Source organism: Chenopodium album, chromosome 22, assembly GCF_948465745.1.
Source record: "Chenopodium album chromosome 22, dcCheAlbu1.1, whole genome shotgun sequence".
Lineage (NCBI taxonomy): Eukaryota > Viridiplantae > Streptophyta > Magnoliopsida > Caryophyllales > Amaranthaceae > Chenopodium > Chenopodium album.
Window position 1 is genome coordinate 718,022 of NC_137855.1, and position 11,639 is coordinate 729,660.

The window sequence follows — 11,639 nt, forward strand, 5'->3', positions numbered from 1 at the left end:
TTTTTTTTGGGTTAAGTTGATTAATGATTTTGATAATTAGAAATTGATCTTATTAATAATAATCATGATGATCATTGGGTTGTAAATGGTGATTTATGTTGTAATTTGCAAAATGATTCTTTGCCTTATATTTTCCCGGAATTTGTCACAACTTTCTCCCTTTTTTTGGGGGGTCAAATGACAAAAGATATAATGATTGTTTTGTAGGGTTATTTGATGAGATCAATGATGCAACAAAAGACCAGATCATTTTCCACGGCTTCATCTTCCACTCCCAAATCTAAGTGGTAACATTTTATATTTCTTTTTCCACAAATCTATATTTTAATCGTATTCTTTGACCAGATTATCACGTTCGTTTTTTTGTCCCAAACGTACACGCCTAATAATATTAAGCGTTTAAATTTTCATCAGAAAAAAGTTGACAAACTATTAATGAAATAACGACCTTATAAGAAAATAGATTATATGCGTATGTTTTGTTGATTGGTTAGAACTATGTACGTGTTGCAAAATGTGATCACGGACAAATAAATTTCAAAATGAGATACTTGCACAATAACAAGTAAAAAATTTAAACTTGATTAGCGAATACAACTTGTGTATAAAAACGAAAGGAATTGTTCTTTACCATAGATCGATGAATTGATGTGTAAAATAACAAGTAAAAAAATGCAGGATAAGGGCAGATTTCGCGCCCATATACATAGTAGCAGGATTTGTGATGATAGCAGGAGGCATTGCCTCACACACAGGATATCAACAATTGGTGCACAACCCTAATGTTTACTTGAACAAGAAAAAGAGGGAAATGATCAATGAATTAGAAAATCCAATGCAAGCTGTTAATCATGGTGGTAGATATGTGGACAAATCTTTCTTAAGGAAGGTTGCTCATGTCCAAGATAAAGGCAAAGAGACCATTCCTAACCCTGTTAATGGCAATATCTACACAAGGTACTAGATACATACCATCTCTATTTTTCATTGTTTTTCGAGTTTTAGAGTGTGTTACACGTACCACATTCGTGATCAATGAAATTGCGATGTAAACTTATCATTTTTTTTTCGGTGTATATGCTATTTAAATATTTATTAATGGTTTGTTATATTGGTGTAGATCTAGGCATGCAGAAACTTTGGAGTCGATCAAGAGTTGATGTTATTGGATGCTACAAGTACTTGATCAACCATTTCCTAGAACATCATTTTGTTTGTAAATAACATTAAAGATAAGAAAAGGAACTATAGTTTCTTTCTTTTCTTTCAATCTTGTTAAATAAACATGTAGTTATCACTTAGCTTTTTATCTATGATATAAATTTTGATATTAAATTATTAATAATGTAATTATATACTCCTAGACTCTAGTGTAGCTATTTATCCCTACACCCCCACTCTTAAATAATGCATAAACAAACCCAACAACCCTTGTAATTGTGTAGAAACTGAATAGTAACCACACTTTTTACCCACCTATAGATAAAAAAAAAATTAAAAATAAAAAAAATAATTCAAATCATCATTTCATTTCATTTTCTCTCTCCTTACCCATTTTCTCTCTCTTCAATTTCTCTCCCTAAACCCATTGATCTACTTTTTCAAACCCAAAATTTCTACGAATTTGAGACAAATTATCAATAAAAATTGTTCAATCACTACAAAATTCAACAAAACAAGATTGAAATTCGAAAGAATAAGTGATTTTGTTCATATTTGGTTCAAAAAAGAGTATGAAACCTAGGTTTTACTAAAAATTTTTTTGTTGTGATTGTATTTCAAAACAATTATTGAAACATCAACTATGGAAAATGCATCATGTAAGCATTTACTATAGTTTTAGTAATTTTTGTTCAAAAACTAGTAAATCAAATCATTACATTCTTCATTTTTTTTTGTACAACGAAGAAAATAGTTCCAAAAAAGGAAAACAAAGATTCTGGAAAAATGTAAGTATTAATAAAATTAATTCGTAATGAAATTTTTCTTTTGATGAATGTTCATTTCCATTTTGATAAATGTTCATTTATACATTAGTATACTATCATTCACATGTTTTTTTTTTTTTTTTTTTTTTTTTGAAAAAACTCTCATTTTATTAATACAAATGCTCATTCAATTCATATGTATTTAATAATTTATAGTCATTCGTGTAACAATGTTCATTTTTTCATAGTTTGAAGTGGAGAATTATTTTGATGAATGTTCGTTTTTATTTCGTAAATGTTCAATCACATAATAATACATGGTCATTCACAATTTCACATATTAACACACGATTATTAGAACATCAAAGGTGTTTGATGAATGTTCATTTTTATTGCAGTACGAAGGAAATAGTTTTAGAAAAGAAAATAAAAAATCTGGAGAAAAGTAAGCATTAATTAAACTAGTTCGTAGTGGGTTTTTTATTTAATAAATCTTCTTTTCCATTTTGATAGATAATCATTTGTATATTAGTATACAATCATTCACTTGTTAATAGATGATTAATATATATGTATAGTCATTGTATTAATGTTAATTCTTTTTCATAGTTTGGGGTGGAAAATTATTCTGATGAATGTTCATTTGTATATCATGTTCATTGATTGATATCTTTCATAGGCATTTTTAAACTAATGCATGTTAATTTATATATTAATAGATGGTCATTTTAATATTCAATTATCTAATTATGTTCATTTATGTATTAAGAGTTGTTCATTTCCATATTAATGGATGATCATTTATATACTATTATATGTTCATTTATTTATTAATATATGTTCATTTCCATATATATATATCGATCATTTCAATTGTTCTACTATTCATATTCATATGAAATTCGGTTCATTTCAACACTTATTCTTGCTCAAATCTAACTAAAAATTCATTTGTTTTTGTCTATTAGTTAAACAAAGAATCGTGGATATAGTGAGTTAGTTACACCACATAATATCAAGGAGAAAAAAGAAGACGGCAAAAATAAGGAAATTAATCAAGAAGACATGTATTTGTGCAACATGAACCAATAACACGAGCTTGTATCTTTTAATTTTGGATCGAGAATTCAGTATGTATAATAATATGTGTGGAATTGTGTTGTATATTTTAATATCCAATATTTCAATTTTTGGTGATATAAAATTTCTATTTGATTATAACGTACAAGAAGGAAATAAACTTTTTTTTTTTCCCAAAGTATTATTACAAATCACATCCTTCAAAAGCAAACATTTAAAAGGAAATAAACTTTTTTTTCCCAAAGTATATATAATGTTCATATTTTTTGACGACTTATATAATGTTCATATTAGGAAAACAATATGTTCATAAACAAAAAACTAAATATTCATAACAAATATATATATAAATGAACATTAAAAGTCACATGTACAACTTATAATCCCATAAACACAAATATATATGAGCGTCTTTAAAAGAATTATTACAAATACACAAAATAACAAATTTTAAAATATGTTCACTACTTAAAATATATATGAGCGCCTTTAAAAGAATAAAAATCATTGAAATTCACGTGTACAACATTTATATTCAAATACAACTACAATAATCCTATAGTTTACTACAGAAAACATACATTAAACATAAATGAACATTAGATGATGGAAATGTTCACTTTCGTGTTTATGAAACAATTACATGTAATAGTATAGTTGTATGGAAATGCATTATTATTGTAATTAAATTGAATTTATTTTATATTGGAAATTATTTTAAACAACTCTTTATTTACTTAAATACAATTCTAAGACGTATGTATTTGCATACATCTTACTATAAAACTTACACATAGCTCTTAAAATGAACATTTAATGATACAAAAATGAACATATGTTGAAACACGAATAAACAAAAATGTACATTGGATGATGCAATACTTCTAATAATAAAAATGATTTGAACGCAGCAATCCATATAGATAAATTTGATCATTTTTATTAATAAAAAAATTCTTAAAATGCAATTCAAAATATATTAATTTGAACAAAAACTCCTTATTATAAAAATGAACATTTAATGATTTATAAATGAACATTTACTAATACAGAAATGAACATATTATAAAAAATTTACAGAAAATTCATAAATGAAAAGGGCCGGGGGCGGGGCACGCGCGGAGGGGGGGTGCAGGCAGTGTTCCCTGCCTTAGAGTCTAGGTAAAAATTTGTATTAATAATGAGGTATTACGTGAATTGTGAAATTTATGGGCTTTTGAACTATTTATAAGTACATAAGCAAAATAGCCAGTGATGGGCTTTAGCAGGCTAGCCCATGGGCTTACTTTTACGTCAAACTTACATTTCTTAGGACTGTTGCAACGCTGGAAAATGTTAGTCCACTTGCCACTTTAAGCAGTCTTTTTGGAGAAGTCTTTAATTCTTTTTATTTATTTAATGATTTTAATCAATATGTTAATGCATTGAGTATTTCAAAATGTCTCGGTTTATCTTTACACACGATTTTAGTAATGTGAATTATAAGAATTCATACTGTTTTTGGTAATGTGAATAAGATTTTATACTTTGAGAGTACAAAGTATGCATCGACACAAATTTAAACAATACTTGTATTAGTGGAATGAAAAGATACTTGTCCGAAGTATTTTGAGTCTGTTCACTTCAGCTTAATTTCAGTTCAATTCCTAATTTCATTCTCTCATAAAAAATTCAAGTCAGTTCAGCTTAGTAAATGAGAACAGACCCTTTGTAGCAAAAATAAAGGTACACACGTACCACTATTTTTGACAAAAAGTAAACCATGATATGAACATGTATGTCCAACAGTCCAAGAGTTGAAGCAAAGAACTTATTTCTCCCAGAGCAAAAGCGAACAAAATAAGAGCGACTCTTACCTTTTATATTTAGGAATCATCCTAGCCTAATTTACTTGTTTAGTTGCTTGTTTCTTACCACAAATTTGGTTAGAGTGGGAAGCTCTAATAATTTGACTATTTGAGTTCTTCTATAATCTTAATAGTATTAAGTTTAAGAATTAAAGTATTTCAAATGAAAAAAGGTTTAAAGAATCATAGAATTAATAGGATTAAATTTAAAAAATTAAAAATTAAAAAAAAAAGGATTAAATTAAAGGGTTAAATAATCAGTACATTAGAATATTAGATGGTAAGGACCACAAAAGTAAATAAAGGCGTGAGCAAGAAACAAGTAGTAGAATTGCAATTAACGTGTAAAAGTTGTGGGTGAGTGGCTGTTAAACTCCAAAATTTAAATTTTGTTTGGTAGGCGGATATACTAATCTAATCTATTCTTAATACTACTTTCATCAGATCCAAGTCTTCTACTTATAGATTATCTAATCTACCCAACATGTATGTACTCTACTTTTGCAAGACTCCTCTTTTGTCCTCTACCAACTTGCCCATATGAATATTCACATACTCTAGTCGATCATCTTGTCCTATTGATAGATAATCGACAAATGTTTGATAAAATTAGTTGTTGTTAGCACCTGTATACAGTTAATTTTTATTTTATTTTTTTTTTTTTACGAGAAGAAAAAGGATTTCACAAATGAAAGATAGCCAAACGGCACTTACAAACAATTCCTAGAAAACCTAAAATTCCAACACAAGTACAAATCACCTTAAAACTGGTTACAGATTCAATCAACGATCGCCTTAAAAAAAAAAAAACTTCATCCACAGATTCGGCGTAAGAGCCACAGATGAGTAGTTGTTTGGGTGAAAAAACTCATATGGCCTTCTTGTCTAGAGTTACTTATGGACAATACTACTACTACGACTAGATCCTAAAAATAATGTTTATGGTAGTGTAATTTGAATTGATGGTAAGTACTATTTATGGTAGTGTTTGAATTGATCTATGTTCTTAGTCAAGAATCTCAAGATACATGATTATAGGCTTTCTTTTTAACTACTTTGGTAACCTATATTGCTTAAAGAAGGATTTCAAAGTAATTTGTCAAACTACTACTATAAGCTAGAAGCCTAGAACCACCTATGAACCCAATTTCAAATCCCCCTAGCCTATAAAGGGGTCACACTTTTCTTCCACTACACTCCTACAGTCCTACAGAATCACACATTCAGATTAAGAATCATCACAAAATTTGAAAATTCAGCCTTTCTATTACATCCATGGCTTATAATTTGGCCGCTTCACGATTACTAGAACAATATAGAGCAACGACCAACTAAGGGTTTATTTTACTCGACTTATTTTGTCTGAATTTATCTAACCCGAACTTATATTTGCTTAGACTTCGAATTAGCAATACCCACAACTAACCCAAGAACAATTTGACAACTCTACTAAAAATGCCTAGGAAGGCCTTGTGTAATGCATTGACTCAGCAATGTTTGTCCAAAGAAACTAGAGTCCTTCCTAGAAGAGCATTTTCGAACAGAATATATAGTCCCCTGATGCCCCCAGTTGCATGCAAAATCGAAGGGCATCGTCACAAACTCAAAAAGAAAAGAACATCACCAAACTTTGATGCCAAGAATTGCATCACAAGTTCAAGCAACATCTTAATCAAGCTCTCACACTGAAAAAAAAAATATATTTTATGTATTTGGTCCCTAAATTAGAGTTCATAGATAAGCTAAATGTGGTCCAAGTTTATCCTATTCAACCAAAGTAATTCTCCAAGAAAGGTACAACTTATGCCTTAAGAAGAGGCGATTCGCAACAATACATTTTATAAGCAATCACTCCTCATTAGCACACTTGATAAAAAGATGAAGAGCACAAGTGTTTTACACAATAGGGCAGTAACTTACTGTCACGACGTCGTGTTTTTGTCTAACAAACGAATTATGCAAGAAGACACTCGAAAACAAAAACATGCACATGATAGGAGAAGATAGACTTGCATATAAAGACTTTTCCAGAGGTTTATGAACTGGAAATCTGAAGAAGACTGAATTCTATTTCTATCTAAAGCCAGACAGTATAAATCAATATAATAGGATCCAAGACATAGCAAAAAAAAACAATTGAATGCTAAAAACCAGCTAGTAACATGTCAATTATCATAGTCATTGTAAGAAATTACAGTATGATTGGATAATCGGCAAAAAATATCAAAGGGTAACTAATGAAAAGCAGCCAAAATGTTAGGGCAAATGACAAAAGAATGCAAAAGCCTGAAAGGTTTCAGGCGCGCCTTACCGGATAACTCGAGAGCCCAAGAACAAATCTATCCATTAACAAAATGGGGCTCAAGCTAGCTCAACTAATTATGTATCACTTGTTAATGTCACTAGCACTCAACCCCGACTTCTGCAGCTCGTCGAGGCTTGTTTTTCCTCCTGCTCCCAATATGCCGAAACCCACTAGGCTTGGTTGAAATTTCTGAAACTAAGGTAGCTCCAACACTGTTTTCTTCTTTCACAGGACTTTGCTTCTCCTTTGATGGAGAGCTCCTTTTCCTCTTCTTACCACTCTCAATGGCGGTCGTGATACTCGAATCCTTATTCTCACTGTCCTCCTCTTCTACCTTTCCGACTACATCTTCATCATCCACCTCATCCTTCAATGGCCTTTGAGGCCTTCCTCTTCTCTTTTGAGCAGGGATCTTCTCCTCTTCGCCACTCCCCGGATCATCGTGGCTCGTAACTGTCAACTTCTTCCCTTTCCCTCTACCTCTCCCCATAACTCAAACTCCCACAAATAGCAAAAATTCAAGCAATGAACTGATTTATCTGTCAAAGAACAAGCAAAACCCAATTCCAATTTATCAATTAAAGCTCAACTATTTAGATGCCTCAAATTTATACCAAAACACCCACATCACTGATTTCAAATTGAAGCTAATTAATGTCATTCAAAGCTAAATCTCATCAATAAATAAAATTTGTCACAAATTTACATTATATTAGACTTAAAATCTAATCTCCCTCTTGTGTTTCTCAGGAACAATCTAATATGCTTTGAATCAATATTAAATTTACAATATGTTGAATCAGTACATCAAAATCCCACATGCAGATAAAGTTTGATTGATATTCAAAGTTGTACCATATTCTAAAACCCTCAAAATCCAATTTAATACGATTCAATCTTAAAATCTGACTAACACATGATTATAAAACATGCCATTAAAATTAAACAGAACATTAAACTTATAATAGAAACACAAAGCAGAGATAAGTGATTAATCAGTTAAAAAACCTTCAAAATCTTGAATATAAAACATTAAAATCTCAATTATAGAAAGAACAATAATCAATCATGCATAAAGCCAACATCTTGAAATTAATAGCATCACAAATTCCAAGAAAATAAAATTTGCAGACAATCAGCAAATTAATTCAATAGATCCAGAATTGCAAAGTAGTCAACAGATGTAAATTCAATCAGATGAACACAAAAATAATTCCCAAATAATAAAATTAAAATTAAAGACAAATACCAATAAACAGAGAGAGAAAAGGAGAGAAAACTAACCATAAACTGAATGCAAGAACAAATTTTGCACATATTCTTCACAAACCCATGAATTTAAATCTTCACAATCATTGAAATTAGTCGAAAAGAACAAAAACCCAGTTGAAAATCAACCCAAAGATTGAATCTTTTTTTTTACAGTTTATTTTTTTTCCTGATTTTGTTTGTGTAATAATCAGAAAGAAAAACCCAGATCAGAAAAAGGGGAGGAAAACGAAGAAGATTTGTGAAAGATTCGAGAAGAATTATAAAAACAAAAAACAAAAACAAAGATTGATTAAATGATGCAAGAAATGAGCAGCCCCAGAAGAAGAAGATGAAGCAAAAAGAGGAGAGAGAAAGAAGAGAGAGAAAGAGTGAAGAGAGGGATATCTTCTTCTGCTGCTGCTGCTGGTGTTGTAGAAAATGTGGACTGTAATGTGTATTTTTTGAAGGGGGAGTGAAATTTGCTACTTTATTTTACCACTTTTTTTTTTGGAGTTTACTTGAAGAGTTGAAAATATTGTAGCATAAAAAAGGGTAAAGATTAGTTTGACTAGCAAATGAGGGTTGGACTTGGGGAGGAAGGAAAGAAAGAAAGGGGTTAACTAAACTGTTTATGTTCAATGTATGTGTGAATGGAGCTTTTGGAGTGTTGTCTTGTGTGGCAAGAGTAGACCCGGTAAAATTGACTTGTTACGGTCTTACGAATGGTTGGGTATAGTATTGAGCTTAATTTAATTTGCATTTATATATAAATAATGGTTAGATTCAAATAATTCTTTTAAGTAAAAATCAAAACTTCGTATGATTTTATAGCAAGCAAATACTCTTGTAAATAAGCTAAAAATCAAATTTGAACAATTAAAATCAATTATAATAAGTAATCTGCATAAAATAGTTTAAATAGTTTTAGAGAATTAATTGGTATGCTCATATGAGTTATGAGTTTGAATTGGCTAAAATCCTTACATGTTTATTCGATACAAAATTTAAATTTCTAAATTCATACCCTAAACTCATAAGGTGTTACCAAGGGCCTGTTCTCTTCAAATTATTTTCAGTTCAGTTTAGTTCAGTTTAGTTTAGTTCAGTTCTTAATCTTCTCTCATAAAATATTCAGTTCAGTTCAGCTCCAATAAGTTTAGTTCGGTTCGGTTCAGTTTAGTTCAATCAATCAGAATAGGCCTCAAATGTTCAAGTATCATACTTAAAAGGCTGGGAAAATGTTATTAAAAATCGTCATTAATTTTTTTGAGAAATGAAAGTAATAATCGAAATTTAACCATAAATCACGGATGTTAATCATAAAGCATGTAAAATAATGTAGATATAGCATCGACCTTGATGGTTGGAAGCATGATTTGAAGAATAGAATAAATTCATTCTTAAAAGTTTAGTTGTTCTATGATGATTCTTACAATTAAGTTTTTGCTTTATTTTATGGAGGTATATTCAATTAATCATAGAATACATCAAAAATAATATACTAATACTAATTTAGTCTTAAACAAATGCATGACGATTCAGGGTATTAGTAGAATAGAATACATAAAACATAAAAAATAAACAAAGGAATTTTAGAACATCGAAAATGTGACAACTTATCTTCATGAAAATATATTTGTTTTTAGGAGTTTATAATTTAATGTATGATAGTGATGGAGTCATGGTCTCATGGAAGTAATATTGTTATTTTAAAGATAAATCAATTTGCCCCATAAAATTGTCCTTATAAAAACAAAAAAGGGTGCTCCGTAGAGATTGAATGATCACAAAATTTAGTAGAAAAATCCAACTATGAGGTACTTTGACAATGATATTGATAATGGTAAATATGAGGGATTGCATCACTTGATTTATAAAACGCTTACTATAGAGAACTCGTACCATGAATGTTCTATTACGAAGTATTACGAAGTATGTAAGTGTACTTAGGGTCTGTTCACTTCAGCTTATTTTCAGTTCAGCTTCAATCAGTTCAGTTTATTTCAATTCAGTAACTAATTTCCTTCTCTCATATAATATTCAGTTCAGTAAATGAGAATAGGCCCCTAATGTCATTAATTTCCTCTCTCATCAACTTTGTAAAGTCAAATATATTTGAAAAATAACTACTACTACAAACAAGATTAACAAGAAGAACTGAAAGAGCCGGAAGTTTGTAATTTTTTTGTTTAAACCCAAATCTAAAGAGAATAGGATCAAAGTGAGATCTGTGAATAAAATAGTTAGTCTAAAAAATACTTCCTTCTTTTTTTTTAACTCCATAGTTGAAATGTTTCTTTTACCACTTTTTAATATAACAACCACAAACAAAATAGTTTAACAATTTGCCACTAGTAAGACAAATAATAACTTTGCTTAACATGCCCTATGTCATTGACTCATTGCCCATTTGCCCTTGCCTGTGAATCCAAAATTAAATAAGCTTCTTAATCAAAGTGTCCATTACATTGAGTTAGTAACTTAATTAGTACACATCAAAGCACGAAGGTCAACAAACCTAGATACCATAGTTAGATTTTCCAGCTAGTAGCCTAGTACAACTCTTAAAACGTGTGTTACAGTACATTAGTACATACTTATATGAGTTGAACTACTACGGCACTTAAGCAGTGAGCATATAGATATTCATGTAGAATTAGAAGATATTACAAGTACTCTCTTCGACCCAATATTGCCCATAAAATTGATTTTTTTGGTCGGAGTTGAAAAAAAAATAATACTTTTACAATGTACAGTCATGTAAAATAGTATAGTATATACTACCGCCGTTGTATATTGTATAGTAATAATTTGACATATAATATGAGTAGAAAATGTCTAATTATTGCAAATAATATGAAATGAAAGTAATATTTCTAACACAATTGGCGATTTAAATAATTTCAGACACATCTTAAAACCATAAAATCTAAATGAAGCAAAATTTAAAAGACGGAAGGAGTACTTCATAATAAACGACAACAACTAGCAGCATTGCACCACTAGTGTCACTACTCACTAGTGTAGTACGATATGATAGATCTTGAGAGTCATACATATCGGCATAAAGTCACAAAGTACTTTAGCAGAGGCAACACCCACAGATTACATTTAAGAACTTTCTATAAAAATAAAAATAAAAAAGTGAGGTCCCACTATTTGTGTTTGATTTGGTTGGTGTTAAAGAGTATGCAAAACTCCAGCAATTAAAGCACCCACGCAACTCAT

General features: G+C 29.9%; 1 long non-coding RNA gene across 1 annotated transcript; it reads right to left on the reverse strand.

Moving 5' to 3' along the window:
- Nucleotides 1-6,996: 6,996 nt before the first annotated feature.
- On the reverse strand, nucleotides 6,997-9,021 carry LOC145604855 (uncharacterized). Its single transcript, XR_014104964.1, has 2 exons — nucleotides 8,445-9,021; nucleotides 6,997-7,699 (listed from the first exon to the last, which is right to left on the reverse strand). It is a non-coding gene; the product is annotated as an uncharacterized LOC145604855 (long non-coding RNA).
- Nucleotides 9,022-11,639: the final 2,618 nt, after the last annotated feature.